We start from the raw sequence: 17,142 nt of genomic DNA on the forward strand, positions 1-17,142 counted from the left end.
TGGTTCTAAAAACTGGCATAGTTCTTTCTTGTAAATTTTTATTTAGAATTCGATTGTGAGAAACCACAAATGAAACTAATCTAGATTCTGTTTCAATCATATAGAGAACACATCCAACGAAATCTTTACTGACATCACACATTACCACAATGTCAAATGAAGAAATGCGATTCCCAATATATCTTGGCACTTCAAGCATCTGGCCACTATTATACTGAATGACTATATTTTTCCACTCTCATCTCACAAGAATGTAGTTTATCATTCCCATTGGTTATTGTAATTGACTTGAATATGTCTAAGACATTTTACATCGGATGAGTAAAGGTAAATTTGTATTATTTAAATCATAAATACTCATAACACTGCTAACAATTTCTCTGGGAGAAGAGGCTTGAACATTCAATTTAGTCTCATTGGCTTTTATGCTGTCACTTTTCTTGTTCCATTTCATCCCTAGTACTTTCACAATTTCTGGAGTTTCCCAGAAATTGTGAAAGTACTAGGGATGAAATGGAACAAGAAAAGTGACAGCATAAAAGCCAATGAGACTAAATTGAATGTTCAAGCCTCTTCTCCCAGAGAGATTGTTAGCAGTGTTATGAGTATTTATGATTTAAATAATGCAAATTTACCTTTACTCATCCGATGTAAAATATGTCTTAGACATATTCAAGTCAATTATAATAACCAATGGGATGATAAACTACATTCTTGTGAGATGAGAGTGGAAAAATATAGTCATTCAGTATAATAGTGGCCAGATGCTTTAAGTGCCAAGATATATTGGGAATCGCATTTCTTCATTTGACATTGTGGTAATGTGTGATGTCAGTAAAGATTTCCGTTTGGGATGTTTTCTATATATTGATTGAAACAGAATCTTAGGATTAGTTTCATTTGTGGTTTCTCACAATCGAATTCTAAATAAAAATTTACAAGAAAGAACTATGCCAGTTTTTAGAACCAGCAATAGAGTTTGGAGCAGAAAGAGCTTTGAATTTCCATGATATGCTAAATGATTGTTTGGTACCCATTAAAATGAATTAAATTAATCTGTTTAAAGACTATACTATTGCTCTTTGTTGGTTAAACAAGACTATACTATTGCTCTGTTGGTTAAACGATAGCGAGAATTTACTTGTGTGGGATTATCATAAGAAGTACAATCATTCAGGGTCATATTATCTACTACACAAACTTAAACTGGCCTACTTTATCCTAGAAGCATTTACAGTTGTCAAAAATGTAATAGGCAAGTGCTATCATAGCAAAATATTTAATAGTCCTCCCCATCAAAGTAAATACAAATGGCTATAAAGAATGGAATGTTAATCCTGTAAAGCAGTTTTTCTCAGTATGTTTCATTGATTATTTTGGACCATATTATACCAAATTTTGTGGCACCCAAGTAAAAACCTATTGCATAATAAATATTCAAGTGTATTTGGTCCAGGATGATAAATATAGAAATTGTTACCTCTGCTGATACCAGAAGTTTATTACAGGCGGTCCCCGGCTTACGACGGTTCCGGCTTACGACGTTCCGAGGTTACGACGCTTTTTCTTAATATTCAATGGAATTCCGTCCTGGGTTACGACGCTTGTTCCGAGGTTACGACGCTGACGCTTCCGACGCTCCGAGTTTAACGACGCTTTTAAAAAACGCCTGCTATGATAAAATCCTTTATATTTAGCACAGTACATAATAAAAATATGTTTTTGGTTACATTACAACAAAAATTTTGAGGTTATGATGATTTTTGACACTTTTTTTTTTCGTATTTTTTTGAATTTTTTTACTGACGCCGCATATGCGGAACTAGTTTGCGGTGCGAATGAATACACTAGCTTGGATGCGCAGTTTAAAAACAGTCCAAAAGGCGCAAATAAATAATGAAAAATCATTGCTTGTTTCCAGTACAATTAATAAAAAAAAACTAAGTTTCTGGTTAGATTACAACACAAATGCCAAGGTTACGACGTTTTGTTATGCTTTTTAACGATACCTCATATGCAGAACTAGTTTTTTTGAGCGGAGGTGCATAAATTAATTAACGCTATTAAACTGTATGGTAAATTGACCGAACAACGACCTCGGACGGTCGAGGACGCCAAGCGTAACAATACGAAAGGACGCCACTTCAATCGCGTGCCTGCCTGCATTCCACTAGGTTGTGTGCTGAGACGTTGCTGAAATTCCTTGCCATTTTCGCTAATTTACAATGGCTCCTAAACGCCAAAGTACTTCCTCCGATGATAGTTCATCCAGAAGAGGAAGGTCATCACGATGGAGGTCAAATATGACGGTGGATAAAGCGTTCGGAAGAAGGGAGAAACTAACACCGAAATAGGCCGTTCTTAGGCTTGAGCAGGACCACGGTGGTAACCATTGTGAAGGATAAGGAACGTATTCTGAAGCACGTTAAGGATGCTGCACCGATGAAGTCAACGGTGATAAACGAGAAGCAACGTAGCCAGAGCATTGTTGAAATGGAGAATTGCTCATGATCTGGCTGGAGGACCAGAACCAGCGAGTGTTCCGGTGAGCTTAAGTGTGATCCAGGAGAAGGCTAGAGCGCTGCATGAGGCAGTAGTGAAAAAGTTTGGCGAAGGCAGTGCTGGTGGTGAATTTTCCGCGAGTAGAGGTTGGTTTAACCGTTTTAAGGCTCGTGCAAATTTGCATAATGTGAAGCTGCAAGGTGAAGCTGCTAGTGCTGATAGCGAAGCAGCAGAAAGTTTTCCAGCTGGTTTGGCTGAGATAATTAAGGATGGTGGTTACACGGCTGACCAAGTCTTTAATGTGGATGAGACTGGATTATTTTGGAAAAGAATGCCAAATCGAACGTACCTTTCCAAGGAGGAGAAGTCAGCACCTGGCCATAAAGCTGGAAGGAGCGACTGACTTTGCTGTTTGGGGCCAATGCAAGTGGTGATTTGAAACTGAAGCCCTTGCTGGTGTATTTGGCCGAGAATCCCAGGGCTTTCAAGGGCATTTTCAAGAGTCAACTCACCCTGTGATTTGGAAATCTAACAAGAAGGCGTGGGTTACCTTAATGGTCTTCGAAGATTGGTTCAATGACCATTTCGTGCCAGCAGTGGAGCGGTATTTGACTTCGAAGGGTCTGCCTTTTAAGGCCCTCTTAGTCCTGACAATGCCCTGGTCACCCTTCAAATTTGAGCGACAGCATCCTAATGTGAAGGTGGTGTACCTCCCACCCAATACCACATCGCTGATACAGCCAATGGACCAGGGAGTAATAGCAAATTTCAAGGCTCTTACTACCTTAGAAGGACCATACGTGTTGCTTTGAGGGCCATAGAAGCTAACAAGGAGTTGACACTGAAGCAATTCTGGAAGGGCTACAACATTGCAGATGCAGTGAAGAACATTGCAAGTGCTTGGGACGAGGTGAAGACGACCACTTTAAATGGGGCCTGGAGGAAACTGTGTCCACAGTTTGTGCACAGTTTTGAAGGCTTTGACCAGCAGAAGACGTCGAGACTGGTGACGAGGAAGATCGTAGGGCTATGCAAGAGGCTGCAACTAGATCTTGAAAACCTATGAAAATTTTTTGTCATGAAGCCTGCTGGTTCCCATGGAGAGGATTGTCCTGCAAGCAGGATTACTAGAACTGCAAAGATGAGGAAGGAATAGGGGCGGGCCACCAGAGCCAAAACCCAGGTTCATTAACTGTGAGGGCTTGGTCAGAGGGTTTTTTACTCATCTGGAAGAAGCCCTTGCTTCTTTTGAGGCAGAAGACCCTAACTAGAACTTGAACAACAAATGATTGAGGAAGAGGAGGCGGCACCAGAGCCAAAACCCAGGTCATTAACTGTGAAAGGCTTGTCAGAGGGTTTTACTCATCTGGAGAGAGCCTTGGAGCTTCTTTTGAGGCAGAAGAACACTAACGTTTCTAGGTTTGACAAAATCAAGAGAGGAATCATGGATTTGGTTTGACTTTCTACAAGGAGACCCTGAAGGAGAAGCAGACGAAGAGAAGTGTGCAGTCCAGGCTTGACACTTTCTTTCACAAGTCTCCAGTACCACCACCTCCCACTCTAGTCCTGGTAAGGAATTCTGAACTGTTTTTACTAATTTATGTGTTTACATAGTGTACATATTAAAATGTGTTAATTTTTTAATGTAAACAACTACTAAATGTAAGAGATATAAAATTGTAACTTCATTAATTTTCATCATTTGTAATTTTATTGCAGAAGTGGTGACAGTTCCAGATCCCCCTGTACTACCTGTGACCAGATTCCGATCCCCTGTTACTACCTGTGACAGTTCCAGATCTCCCTGTACTACCTGTGACAGTTCCAGATCCCCCTGTACCTGGACCCTCTGTATCAGCCCGCCCACCTGCACGTGTACAACAGGTAAGCAATTTCATTTTTCTCATTTCCATGTTGGAAATTGTTTACACCCTACATACATTCGTACACTAACTTACTAGTGGTACAATGTGTTTGATGTTGCATAACCTTATTATTATTTTTTTTTCCATTTCAGACCCCTTTGATAGTGACAGTGACCCAGATGACCCTGAGCCTTTCCATGGTTTTGATGCCTCGCCCTATACATCAGGTAAGGAATCCTTAACAAATTTGTATAAAATGTTTTATAAATTGCTAATAGAAATTTTATTAAAAGTGTACATATGCTACAATTACATACATCCACCTTATAATATATTTATGTACCCTATCATTCTTTCCAGATGTAGATGTTCCCTCATCAGTTGATACAAGTATCACCTCCCCAGAGCCCAAATCAGTTGATACGAGTAGTATCACCTCTCCCATTCCTTCAGGTAAAAGAATTCTTCATTTTTTATATTGAACATACGTATTACACACTACATATGTCAAACAGTAATAACATGTGCAGTAGTTACAGTAGTAGTAACTATCATTTTATATATTTTTTATCATTCCAGACTCCCAAGCACCTGCCCATCCCACTCCATAGCCCAGCCACCCACTCTCATGACATATGACCATCCAGTAAGCAAGCCAACCACTAGAATTTGGTAAGGACAGTTTTTTTTATTAATGTTTTAATATTACATATGTAATAACCATGTTATGTATGTAACATACATACTATAATCATATGTACTACTATTACATTATCATTCCAGACTGGCATGCACCTGTGACTTACATAAACCAGACCTCTACATAGCCTACATGTCTTCATTTTGCTGGAGGTAAGGAATTCTCAGTTGTGTTTAATGTTTGCATACGTACAATAAATTTTGTACACCTAAGTGGTTACATACTGTCCTTTAATATTAATTCTTCATTCCAGACTGCCCATCATCCTAGCCTGTTATCTGTGATAAAGCACACTGAAGTTAGGTTTGGAATGCATCCTTATCATGAATGCTCTACACCTCCACCTCCATCTCCCACAACCTAGGTAACAGCTTTGAGACTCACTAAAAGTTGGTAAGTTATGTAAGGAATTTCTAAATTAAGTTTTATACTACATGTTATATGTGATATTACCACTGTATGGTGCATATTACTGTATGTAACTTACTATGCATAGAGTACTTACTGACATACTAATTATTTTTTTGTACATTCCAGAACCCCCTGAATGATGTAGGCTATGGGGCCACATAAGACTTTGTCCATCCAGGGTTACATTGAAAGTCTACTTTAAACTAAAGGTAAGGAATTAATTAACATACATTAACTCTTTTAGTACTCTTGATATATCTACAGTAATTAAACATATGCATTCACAACTTTCTGTATGTATATTTTGTACACTAATTTTGTTACTTTTTCCTTCCAGAACCAACACCTTTTTCACACAACTCCAGGTTGTTACTACAAGTGTCCATCAAGGGATAACTACTACAAGTAGAAGCACCATTTTTGGATGGAAAAAACCCTTCAGGAAAGTATACGTTATCACATGTAAACATGTAGTGTAACAAAAAAGTATGAACAGTAAGGTTTTTACATACAGTAGTACATATTACATACGTACATAACTTTTTACAGGAATTTCCAACCAAGTTTGATTATGTACATATGTACATGTTATAAACCACTGTACGTATGGTTACTGTATGTAACTTACTAAACATACATAACATGACTTAACTTTGATACTTTTTTGGTACATTCCAGAAAACCAGGACCCCCTCCATGATGCAGGCTATGGGGCCACATAAAACTTTGTCCAGGGACTTACATCCATAACATAGAACGACAACTGTAAACTATGTACTACTGTACTAAAGGTAAGGAATTATACATAGTACATATAGTAAACATACATTAAGTGACCAAGATCTCTCACATGGGATAAGTGATCAAGGTCCCTCATGGAATTACATACATACTGTACACTCCCTGCTGAACAGGGGGTGTAGACCAATCATTTACAATATTAAACCACTGTATGGTGCATATTACTGTATGTAACTTACTATGCATAGAGTACTTACTGACAAAATTATCTTTTGTACATTCCAGAACCCCCTGAATGATGTAGGCTATGGGGCCACATAAGACTTTGTCCATCCAGGGTTACATTGACCGAGAACTTTAAACTAAAGGTAAGGAATTAATTAACATACATTAACTAAGTTTTATACATGTTATATATGTGATATTAAACCACGTATGGTGCATATTACTGTATGTAACTTACTATGCATAGAGTACTTACTGACAAAATTATCTTTTGTACATTCCAGAACCCCCTGAATGATGTAGGCTATGGGGCCACATAAGACTTTGTCCATCCAGGGTTACATTGACCGAGAACTTTAAACTAAAGGTAAGGAATTAATTAACATACATTAACTAAGTTTTATACATGTTATATATGTGATATTAAACCACTGTATGGTGCATATTACTGTATGTAACTTACTATGCATAGAGTACTTACTGACATACTAATTATTTTTTGTACATTCCAGAACCCCCTGAATGATGTAGGCTATGGGGCCACATAAGACTTTGTCCATCCAAGGTTTACATTGAAAGACAACTTTAAACTAAAGGTAAGGAATTAATTCACATACATTAACTTTTTTACTCTTGATATAAACTCAAAGGTAAGGAATTAATTAAACATACCATTAACTCTTTTACTCTTGATATCTATAATTTACATATTGTATTCAGGACTTTGTGTAGTATTTTGTACTAATTGTGTTATACTTTTACCTTCCAGAGCTACCAGACTGGGATTTTAGTGTATCAAGGATCTAACAAGTGTGCAATGCATGTGTATACGTATACAGTGACAGTGTTTAGTGTATACCCTAAGGATTAAGTGTAGTGTACATTGTGCTTTTTAGTGTCACAAGAGTTTAATAAAGAATTATACCTTCAAGAACCATCCTTTGCCATTGGAATAACACACTACACATCATGCAATCTACTTGCATGTCACACAGGTAAGGTCTCTAACTTTTTCTTAGTTTTAAGGCATCCAAGTGTCGTTCCGCTTACGACGATTTTCGGCTTACGACGCGCCTCAAGAACGGAACCCCCGTCGTAACCCGGGGACTGCCTGTACTTGCTATACAAAACCATGTATACAGTTATGGACTGCCAAGGAGAGTGGTGTCTGACTCTGGCACTAACTTGGGAACTACCTTTCAATGTATCACTAAATGTTTGGATTCAGCCGAGATTAAAGTATTTTGCTGAAGAGAAAGTCTGTAGTGAATTTGATCAGTATCCCAGAGGCTCATTAAACAGAGGGATAGGGGGTATAATAGAGTCTGGTGTTTTCATCAGCCAAAAAGCTAATTCAAGGAGTTTCGAAATAATGTCCTTGACTTTCTTGATTTTCAACATGAAACAGTGTGTGTTAAGTAAATAAGAAACCTTTAAATGACATTGCAGCCCTTGGAGAACAGGACATCAATATGAATTTCAATTGGTTTCTCTCGAATACCTCAAATTTGGTTATGACACTTGCATCATAAAATGCATTTATGATGATGAGCAGCAGGATTGTTACTGTGAGGATCAAATTAATACTGAACTTGACCGTATTATTGAATTAAAATGAAACTTGCACAGTGCTTACCACAAAAGTTTTCTGTTTGGTCTGCACGACCAGGGAACTAAATACAAAGACAAATATGCTCCCAAGGCTTGTGTAAAATTAGGTTTAGGGGATGTTGTACTGATTAGGGACCCTTTAGTAAAAAGTCGTAATTATCCTTTGGCTAGAGTTGTTGACATGACTTATAACACATTAGGTGTGGTGGTTCAGGTCAAATTATTTAAAGCCAACCGTAATATAGTTATTAGGGATATTTTGTCAGTAATTCCATTTGTTAAAGGTAATTATGTTAAAGTTGCAGGATCATCGGAGAGTGATAGGACTGTTGATCGAAACGTTAGATCCCGTAGAGCTGCAATGGAGAGAGAAATAAAGATCTCTTGGATAGTGGTTTTGCATAAGGATACGATTTATTCCGGGGGGCCCAGATCGAAAAAACTTCACATTTTTAGTAACAGCGGCACTATTGTTGGGGAAGGCCCTCGCGCTAATTGTTCATTGGGTAGTTACAAACCCAAGTGAAAAGTTTTCTCACACTTGTTGGAGAAAGGTTCTTCAGTCCCTGTCCATCACTCATGCTGAGGCCACTGTCCTCTGTCATGGCCAACAAAGGAGTGAATACACGAACATTTTTTACTTTATATTAATCTGAAATTCTTTCAGATGGTGATAATTGTATTTTTTGTTTAAGATTCCGTTGTACTTACAACTTGACGTGAAATAACACCTTTGAACCTTATACGTATGTTAAGATTATGTATCATCATGAATTTACCATCGAGATCTTCAAAGTCTTGTAAGGTTCACCAAATCATCAAGAAGCACTAATTCTCCAAACAGATGCCATCCTGGGACGTGACCACCCACGAGTTTATCCTTCGGAATTATCTTCAGACCAGTTGACATATTTATGGGTAAGCGTACGGGACTTGTCCTTGCTCTAGTCGCTGAAAAGTCTAAACCCACTTGCCCAAATGAAGTAAACACTGACTTATGTAGTGTAAGAGATATATGAACCTGATACTATTTAGATTATAAGTTTTTACACATGATAGTTTTGAATACTGACTGGATAAGTGATTTTTCTTACTTCTGGCCTGCATTTAAAAGTTGATTAATGATATGGATTCTTTAGTAGGTGCAGGTCAGAAATGAGATTAAGATTATTATATATTCACGCCCCTGATTTTTACTTTAGTGGGAACTTGTGCAGTGGCGAGGTAAAGTCCTCTCACAGCGGCGTTGTGAGGATCTCTTAACATCACCTGGAGCTATGTTTAAAATGGAAAACTGCTTCCATAGCTTTTCTCTGCTCATTAGTATGCACTCAATCACTTTGGAACCCTCTTATGTTAATATGGATTAGTTACTGAAATTTTGTAAATAACCTTAATTGTAAAGTAACTTGACCTGGTATTTTCTGACTGTTAGGTTTTAATCTCTGCATTTTTTGATTAAGGGTTATTACACTCGTGTATAAATGTAACATTATATAATTGTCCATATGCGAACAAACCTTCGGTCTTAACAATAGGATAATTTTTAGCACCTAGCTGGATCCGGTTAAAAAGGAGATGAAAACAAGGAATCTTGTGATATCTGGCAACGCATGCATAGCTCGGGTTAGGAGTGGTCAAGGACGACGCTGCTACGCCAGTCTTTCTTTTGACCGCCTGGGCGAGTCATGTTAACCACTCTTGGTCTTTTCCAGATTCATTGCCCGTTTCATTTCTGTTTAGTGTGTGTGTGTTTGGCTGGTATTATGGCTACTGCTCCTCCTCGGCGTCAGCATATGTGCCCCGGAGTTGCAGGTTTTCCAAGTTCTCGTTTTTTGGCTTTGGCAGTGACCAACCATCACATCACTTGCAGTAGGTGTCATTCTAATTTTTGTACTATTCCGAATCCTTGCACAGAATGCCAGGCATGGCCTAAGGAGCAGTGGAGGTCGTTTTACGGCAAGAGAGAACATCGGAGGGTTTCGACTCTTCCTACTTGGGAAGGTTTTGCGCCTATTCCTGATGTTTCCTCTCCTGCAGTAGTCAACCCTCATAGTAGCGTTGTCCATGCATCTCCTTCCTTTTCTTCCATTGCTTTGTCGGTGGAAGTAATGTAGCCCTTCTTCCTTGGGAGTTTATTTGGTTCCCAAGAAGGGTGAGGCTTTTTCATCAATCTCCTCTTCCAGTCGGAGGTGTCCAAAATGGCAGCGATTCGGAAGACGCTCGGGCTTGGGGTTCCTCGTCCTTGGAGGGGTTGCTAGCCCATTTTGTGGAGGCTCACACCCCCCTTCCCGGTCTGGCCAGACCATCCCCCCTCCTCCTGGCCTCATCTTCGTGGGTAGCAGCAGTCGGCCATCTTGTATTGCTCCAGCAGTGTCTGCCGCCGCTTCGAGTCGGAGTGACGCTGTGGCGTCAGCCCCGTTGATGATGTCACGGGGTCCGTCTTTGTGTATTCCTCCGCCAGTGGCGTCTCTTTCCCCCTCGGTGCTGCTTGTGACGTCACTCACATCGATGACATCTCTCCCAGTCGTCTCCTCTGATCCGCCTTTCTCAGCCGTGATGTCATCACTGCCACCCAGTTCGCTATGTCTCTCTTCCTTGTCATTGGAGCCTTCTCTGGCACATCAGTCTGAGGTCATATGCCAAGCAGTGCTTCACAGGTTGGACTGTATTGGATGTGAAGTTGGCTGCCTTATTGGTTGGGAGGACTGGTAGGAAACGTGTTGCTTCGTCTCCCCCTCCTGAGAAGTGCGCGCATAAGAAACTAGTGCCGTCTTCCCCCTCTACGCCCTGTCAGCGAATCAAGCGTTGGAAAGCTAAGGACTTTGCCCTTCCTTCGCCTTCAAGGGAGGAACAATGCGGACATGTTCCTGAGAGTGCTGTTGTTTTGGGCAGTGTTAGTGGTGTGCGTTCTGCAGGAGATGCTTCATCCTCTGCCTTGAATCTCGAGCGTGTTACCCCCCGCCCCTCCATGCACATCGCGAGTGTGTTGCAACCTCCCCTGCCCGTGCACGTGATATTAGTGCTCCTTCATCTCCAAGGCCTATTCATCGCCGTAAGGATCTCAAGGCGCCTGTCAAGAGGTCGAATGTAGTGAGCACAGAGTTGGTGCAGCTGGAGTGTTTGCCTGCCTCTCTCACTGGTGCTTCCAAGAGTTCGACTCTAAGGGATTCTCCTTCGATCTTAAGTGTTTGAGTTTCCCCCCATTTCACATTCGTACATCCGCCACACCCGTGACCATTCATGAACATGTGGAGTCATCTGTTGAGGTAAGTGATGTTCCTAGTGTTATAGTGGGTTCGTCTCGGAGGCCGACACTTAGACCCAGCCCAGACAGGTTAGTTGGGGTTTTGGGCTGTTTGGCTGCTAACCCTTCTGTTAATTTTGGTGGAGAAGGCACCTTAAAAAGAGCCTACACATCCTTCTCGTCATCGGTCTCCGTTGCTGGAGCAGGAGGAGGGGGAGACACAAGAGTTTCTGTCTTCCTTTTTGGAAGTTGTTGATCTCATTTGTGGGTTTAACAATTTGGAAAGTAGGACTCAGGCTCGGTCGTCTTACACTCCTTCTTGCTTGGAAGCCTTGGTGGGAGCTACTCAGGACCCCAAATCATCTCTTCAGCTTTCTTTGTTGGGGCACATTCAGTCGGTCTTGCAGAAGGTTAATGCCTCTGTTTCGAACCAAGACGGTTTGCTTCGCTCTAGGGGCTCTACCAAACTACTACCCCCGCCTCTCACGAGACAGGAAGTACTATGCTACGAGCTCTGCACTTTTGTTGTCACGCCATCTTAACCCAGACGTCATTCGCCTGAAGCTGGGTTTGACTTTGGAACAGGTGAGGTCGGTGGCTCCGTCCTTGTCTCCGCAAGATGCCTCAGCATTGGAATCTACGGCGGCCTTCAAGTTGCAGACGGTTTCTTGGCTGGACCTCTGGTCTGTGGTTATTGCCAAGATAGCTTCCGAAAGGTCCCCGGAAGGGTTGGTGAGTGCCTCCTCGCTTGCCAGTCTGTTGCAGTCCGGGGGCAAGGCGTTGTCATATTTGGCTCACCTCAGTGCCAATTTATGGGCTAATCTTCTTCGGATTAGAAGGGACGCGGCTTTGTCTAGGATGGAGAGATCTCTCGACACCGAGTCCTTGCTGGCATTGAGGAATGGAGATCTGTTGGAGTCCCAATTTTTGTTTCCTCGGACAGAACTCAAAAATGCAATAGACCGGCGCTGGGCTGACACCAAAGACAGACTGGTGTACCAGGCTGTCTCTAAGTTGGAGTCTCTTCCTTGGAGATGTCCGGCTCCTCCTTCTTCCCCTGTCCAGCAGCAGTCAAGGAGATCGTCGCCTGGTAGGCCGTCGAGAACCTAGAGTTCGGCAGGGCCTTCCCGTTTGACACAGCCTAAGTCAGAAGATCAACGCCCCTTTCACTTTTGTTCCTTTAAGCCAAGAAGGGCCCCAAGAGGCAGAGGTAAAGGGGGACGTCAGTAGGTTAGGCACCTCTCTCTCTCTCCTGCGCCACGGGTGGGGGCGGTGCCTGGCTGGCCATTGGGCCAAGTGCCAGAGTTATGGGGCGGAGAAGTGGGTGGTAGATGTCCTTCGGGTGGGATACCTACTGCCATTTGACTTCTCTCCTCCTCTGTCGGACAAGCCGCAGCTCAGGAAGGCATATCCTCCAGATTCTCTAAAGTTCTTGGCTCTTCGGGAGTTAAGTGCAGAAAATGCTGGACAATGATGCGATAGAGGAAGTAGTGCATTCGTTCCCGGGGTTTTACAGTCACATCTTGGCGCCCAAGGCATCGGGAGGATGGAGGCCTGTGATCGACTTATCCACCTTCAATCACTTTGTCAGGAAGACACGGTTCAAGATGGAGACACTTTGTCAGGAAGACACGGTTCAAGATTAAGACCCCGCGCTTGGTGTTGGAAGCCGTGAGCTAAGGTGACTTCATGCTGTCGATAGACTTAAGGGACGCATACTTCCAAATCCCTGTTCATCCCACGTTCAGTAAGTTCCTTTGCTTCTCTCTTGTGGACAAGATCTTCGAGTTCAAAGTCTTGCGCTTCGGGCTGACGACAGCCCCTCAAGTGTTCACAAGGGTCTGCTCTCTCGTGTCAAGTTGGGCCCATGCTCAGGGGATCCGTTTGCTTAGGTACCTCGATGACTGGTTGGTCTTGGCAGTTTCCAGGGAGAAGGTGCTGCAGGACAGGGATTGTCTACTTCGGTTCTGTCTGGACCTGGGCATATTAGTCAACCAGGAAAAGTCGAACCTCGTACCCAGTCAAAGGATTCTCTACCTGGGCATGGTCATCAATACGACAGTGGCAAAAGTTTTCCCGTCGGATCAGAGATTGGAGAAGTTGCAGGCGGTAGCGTGCAACTTCCTGTCAGAGTCACATCAGTCAGCTCATCAGTGGCAGGTTCTTCTGGGAGTGTTGTCTTCCCTGGAGAAGCTGGTCCCTTATGGGTGTCTTCATCTTCGGTGTTTTCAGTGGAGACTGGGAGAATTCTGGTCTCCGGCGGGGAACTCTCCCTTGTTTATGGTTCCTCTGTCTCTGGAAGTGAGAGAAGACCTTCACTGGTGGTTGGACGACCAGAATCTGTTGAAGGGTGTCCCTCTGCGTTCTCTCCCACCGGACTTCCTTGTGTTCTCGGATGCCTCCCTCGCAGGTTGGGGCGCTCATTTAGGCGGCCTCATCGCTTCAGGCATTTGGAAGACAAGCAGCAACATATCGTCTTGGAGTTGAAGGCAGCTTTCCTGGGTCTGAAGGAGTTTCGGGGGAAGGTAGAGGGGTCATTCTGTCGTTCTCATGTCGGACAACAACACGGTGGTAGCCTATGTGAACAAACAGGGAGGACTGGTTTCACGTCAACTTCATGCCTTGACCGTCGCACTTCACCAGTGGGCGGTCAGCAATTCGGTAGAGCTCTCAGCCAGGTATATCCCAGGGAAACGGAACATGGTCACAGACAAACTCAGTCGTTGGGATCAGATCCTAGGCACAGAGTGATCCCTTCATCAAGTGGTGGCAGACAAGCTTTTCCAGATTTGGGGGAGACCCATGCTGGACCTTTTAGCAACACGCTTCAACAGGAAGCTGGAGGTGCTCTGTTCAGTGGTTCCAGATCCTTTAGCATTGGCAGAGGACGCATTCCAACATTCCTAGGACAACCTGGAGGTGTATGGCTTCCCATCGTTTTGTTTGATCCGTCAGGTTCTGAACAGGCTGATGAGTTCACAGGGTCTCAGGATGACTTTGGCAGCCCCTCTGTGGCCTCAGGCGGAATGGTTTCCAGATCTGGTGTCGTCGTTGTCGGAGATTCCGGGGAGATACCCCCTTGGCGACATCTCCTGTCAGCCTCATGCAGAAAGGTTCCACCATTCAGTAGAATCCCTGTCTCTTCACGGTTGGAGGCTATCAACTATCTCCTCCGAGAGAGAGGCTTTTCTCAGAAATCAGCTGGGCACATGTCCAGCAGTCTTAGGAAGTCAACCTCCGCAGTTTACCAAGGCAAATGGGCGATCTACTGTGATTGGTGTCGTCAGTGGGGTTTTTCTCCACTCGCGACCTCTATTCAGCGAATAGCAGACTTTTTAACCTTCCTCAGACAAGAAATGTTTGTCAGTTTTTCCTATTAGAGGCTACAGGGCGGCCCTGAGTTTGGTGTTACGCCTTAAGGGTATCGACATCTCCTCTTCCTGGGAACTTTCCCTGCTAGTTAAGGGGTTTGAGTAGTCGAGTTCTCCTAGAGAGCTCAAGCCTCCGACGTGGGATGTTTCCTTGGTTCTTCAGAGGTTCACTAAGATTCCATATGCCCTTGTGTCGCTCATCTGACAGGAACCTTACGCTCAAGACAGTTTTCCTTCTGGCTTTGGCATCTTCCAAGAGGGTAGGAGAGCTCCAAGGTCTGAGCTATGAAGTGAAGCACACCAGGGATGTCCTTCGAATTTGTCCCGGAATTCGTGGCCAAGACCCAAAACTCCCTTGGTGCATGATGACAGGTTCACTTTGTTCTCTATTCCATCACTGACTGACTTTGTGGGTGGTGATGCTCAAGAGCTTTTGTTGTGCCCTGTCCAGGCCCTGCGTTGCTATCTTAAAAGACTCTGCACCTTAAACCAGGCTGCCGCAGACTTTTTGTTAGCACAGGCCGTACAAAGAAAGAGGTCTCTAAGAATACTATCTCTTTTTGGGTACGGGAAGCCATCAGACAGGCATACTTGACACTTGATGATTCCACTGCCACGTCTGTGCAAGCTAGAGCGCATGACGTTAGAGGTATTGGTCCCTCTCTGGCTTTCAAAAAGAACTTGGCTGTACATAGAGTGCAGAGCGCTGGTACTTGGTTACGCCAGTCCACGTTCACCTCCATCTTAAGGATGTTGCCCACAGATCTACGGACACATTTTCCCTGGGTCCTGTGGTGGCTGCCTAACAGGCTGTGTAACTCATAGTTGCCCTTAACAGGGCACCTTTGTATCTTACCCAAGATGATTGTGTGGATGAGAGAATGGTGAGTTGGCTGGTCTCCTTCTTTCTCTTGTACCTTTCCTTCTTCCTTCAGGCGGTTTAAGGAATAGACACGTCATTCGCTGGACTGGTCTGATACAGGTGAGTAAGGTAGTCATACTTATAGTGTGGTCGTGCAATATACAAATATCTTACCCGCTATTTGGTAGCATATGCTCCACTCCTTGGCAAGGAGGGGTTGGGAGTAATACAAACCCTGGTGTCTTGGTTTGTTATTGGACAGTCAAAGTTTCTCTTTGGTTCCCTATACAATGGTTATCCCATATATCATTGTACGTCACTCAGGTTCTGAGTGGTTAGATATCAATTTATCTAGCTTCTCAATGGGCTTCAGTCCCTCTCCAAGAACAATTTCTTTTGAGAGCTGGACTGGTGGGTAGGCCCCTGGCCAAGTACGAGTCTATCCTATTGTTAAGACCGAGGGTTTGTTCATGTATGAACAAATGACAAATTTTCTAAGACAATTTGTATTTTTCATAACTACAAACCTGAGGTCTTAACATTATACTGCCCACCTCTAGCCGCCCCTCTGTTTGTAAAGTCATCCTGAGTTGGGAAAGACTGGCGTAGCGTCTTCGTCCTTGACCACTCCTGACCCGAGCTACGCATGCATTGCCAGATATCACAAGAGTCCTTGCTTTCATCTGCTTTTTAACCGGATCCTGCTAGGCGCTACAAATTATCCTATTGTTGAGACCTCAAGTTTGTAGCTATGAAAAATACAAATTGTCTTGGAAAATTTGTCATATTTTAATTACTGAAATGTTAAAGAAATTTTTTGAAAAGTTACTTATTGTGGAATTCCCTTTCCTGATTGTATTTGGAGATTTCGTGATAATTCTTAGTCATTTTCTAACCATCCCTTTATCTTTTTGAGTACCTTGAGTGTGGAACATAAATTTTTTTCCACTCGATCATTCGATCGTCTCGATTTTTCCACTAGTATCTTTACATTAAACAAGGGTTAACTTTTTACTGCACTGTACCTCTTGTCATGTCGTTCTGAACTCAAATATCAACAAATGGAATGCTCTGTTAAAGTCTTCAATACATTCACTTAGCTATCATTTTCTAACTAAATAGGAACACAAAAGGACAGTGAGGCAGCTCTATATGATGTAACTTGTATTAGCAATTTTAAACATCTTTTCCACAGCTTAATTTTTCTAATTGCATTTCCAACTAATACATATATCAGTTGAAAAAAAATAATGCTAAACAAGTATACTTTCATCAGTAGAATCTCCACTTTCTTGGACACTAAAGTTATAGGACCAGCATAGGTTTCCACTCAAAAATAGATATATTGAATTAAAATTATAACATTGACTCCAAGTACAGTGGGCACCCCGTATTCGCGTTCTCCCGATTTGCAGATTTCTCTCTAGACCATACCTACCCATTATTTGCGGGAAATTCGCCTATTTGTAGTATTTTTCTATGAGAAATATCCACAAATTCCTGATTTTTTATTTATCAATTTCATCATAAAAAGCACTTCTTGTGATAAAACTATTAGAAAAAAAACCAGATACAAAAATTTTAGTGGGTTTTTCTGAGTTTTACCT

At 42.6% G+C, this 17,142-nt stretch overlaps 2 long non-coding RNA genes across 2 annotated transcripts; both read left to right on the plus strand.

Moving 5' to 3' along the window:
* Nucleotides 1-4,515: 4,515 nt before the first annotated feature.
* Nucleotides 4,516-5,706, plus strand: LOC135214558 (uncharacterized). The gene is made up of 6 exons (XR_010314400.1): nucleotides 4,516-4,594; nucleotides 4,728-4,820; nucleotides 4,947-5,039; nucleotides 5,151-5,219; nucleotides 5,321-5,460; nucleotides 5,605-5,706. It is a non-coding gene; the product is annotated as an uncharacterized LOC135214558 (long non-coding RNA).
* A 318-nt stretch (nucleotides 5,707-6,024) lies between these two features.
* LOC135214559 (uncharacterized) lies at nucleotides 6,025-7,040 on the plus strand. Its single transcript, XR_010314401.1, has 4 exons — nucleotides 6,025-6,269; nucleotides 6,505-6,587; nucleotides 6,729-6,811; nucleotides 6,957-7,040. It is a non-coding gene; the product is annotated as an uncharacterized LOC135214559 (long non-coding RNA).
* The last annotated feature ends 10,102 nt before the right edge of the window (nucleotides 7,041-17,142 follow it).

Source organism: Macrobrachium nipponense, chromosome 46, assembly GCF_015104395.2.
Source record: "Macrobrachium nipponense isolate FS-2020 chromosome 46, ASM1510439v2, whole genome shotgun sequence".
Lineage (NCBI taxonomy): Eukaryota > Metazoa > Arthropoda > Malacostraca > Decapoda > Palaemonidae > Macrobrachium > Macrobrachium nipponense.